Source organism: Pteropus vampyrus, unplaced genomic scaffold (assembly GCF_000151845.1).
Source record: "Pteropus vampyrus isolate Shadow unplaced genomic scaffold, Pvam_2.0 Scaffold34, whole genome shotgun sequence".
In the NCBI taxonomy this organism is placed as follows: Eukaryota; Metazoa; Chordata; class Mammalia; order Chiroptera; family Pteropodidae; genus Pteropus; species Pteropus vampyrus.
Window position 1 is genome coordinate 6,670,149 of NW_011888815.1, and position 1,749 is coordinate 6,671,897.

General features: G+C 66.5%; 1 protein-coding gene across 1 annotated transcript in view; it reads right to left on the minus strand.

Moving 5' to 3' along the window:
* The window catches only part of LOC105290274 (A disintegrin and metalloproteinase with thrombospondin motifs 17-like), a 193,846-nt gene that overhangs the window by 141,976 nt on the left and 50,121 nt on the right, over positions 1-1,749 (minus strand). The window lies entirely within an intron of this gene.

Below are 1,749 nucleotides of genomic sequence, written 5' to 3' on the forward strand. Positions count from 1 at the left end.
CCTTCCCTGCCTGCCTCTCCAAGCCCCGCACCCTGCCGGTCACCGACTCCTGTGTGTCCCTCCTCTCCGCACGACCACCCCGTCCGCCCTCACTGCTGCCCCTCCGGGCAGACCCTGTCCCCGCGCCCACTCCACCCCCAGCGCCCCTCCTGGCCTCGTCCCGCCCCCGTCCGCCGCGTGCGGCTGTCGGGGTTGTCCTCCCGCCCTCGCCCCGGGCACGGTCCCCGTCTCTGCCTGCAGTGGCCCCGCTCCTCAGGGGTCTCACCCGCCCCGGTCAAACCCGCCGCGGTCATGAGCTCGCCCAACCCTCAAGGCGCCTCTGCCTTATGCTGCAGCGACATCACATTGGGGCGCCCCCCCCCCATGCAGCTCCGGCTGCATCCCCTGTGTGACCCGCCGTCCCTCCCCATCCTGGCAAGTACTTTCTCGCACTCAGCTCAGGGACCAACTCTTTCTTGACGCCTCTGTGCTGTTGGTGGCACTTGCCAGCCCCAGCCTGGGCCCGGTGGCCCCTGCAGCTACTTAGTAGGATGCTCGCTGGCCTGCCGTAGCCCCGCCCTCCCAGGGCAGGACCGGGTCTGCTTCCTCCTGCTCCACTGCCCAGCAGGTGACAATGCCAGCAGGTCCTCAGAAGTGGTTCGGAGGGTGGATGGATGCCGGCGGTGGAATGCGTTTAAAGATCTTCCCGTGTCTGAAATCTGAGGATCGCAGCCCCTCCCCGAGCCACCCGTCCTGTGAAGGTTCCCCTCTCTCCCCGTCCATTGAATCATAGGTAGACACGGTCCCCTCCCTGGGATCCCCCCCCCCCAGGGCCTCTGTCCCCACTTCTGGTGTGGCCTCGCTGCACAAGGCACGTGGGAGTTCGATCTTGACTCCTGAGAGCACAGACGGGCTCACTCAGCTCTGAGTCCCCCAGGAGGGGGTCCTGTACATGGTAGGGGTCGTGGAAGGTGCTAGTAAGGGGTGGCGGGCAGCCCCACTCACGGAGCAAACCCAGGCCTGAAACAGGGTGCCGAGGCGGGGCGGCAGGCAGGCCCTCTGCCAGGGTGACACCCGCCAGCCCCCTGCCCTCCTCGCTGCCCAGGGGTCACAGGCCGTGTGCGTCTCCACCCCTGACCCAGTTTCTTCCTTGACCGGGGAGAAGACGAGGGAGGACGTAGCGCCCGCGTCCAGAGCCCTCGGCCCGGAGGCCACAGAGCTCACGTGGGTCGGGCCGCGCTTCCGGACTCACCATGTTCATGACGGTGAGGATGAACCTCTGGGCGGCCTCGGCCCCGTGGTACTGCACCATGTCGGCGTCGGCCACCACCAGCGTCTCCACTGTGCGCTCGCTGGTGAGCCGGATGGCGTCCCTCCGCTCCCGCCTGCCTCTCCTCGGCTTCTGCTTTTCTAGAAAACAACGAAGATGTCAGTTTCCAAAAACCAGAGTGCGGGCCTTGCACGGGGCCTCCCGAGAGACCGCTCAGTCCCCACCGGCCAGCACGGGGACCTCAAGCGTCACAGCAGTCGGAGGTGGAGCTGACAGGCAGAAGCCAGGGTGCTCAGGAAGCCAGACGCCACCCCAGCTGAGGGAGCAGGCGGCCCTGGATGTCACGGTAGGGAAACTGTGTCACTTTAGAGGAACATTGAGAGTGGCACAAAGTCATGGGGGGACAGGAAGCTTGGGCCCAATGGGGAGGGATCAGAAGGCGCCTCGGGGTCGACGACCCAGATGGGAAAGGCCAACAGCCACTGCTGTAACTGGGACCC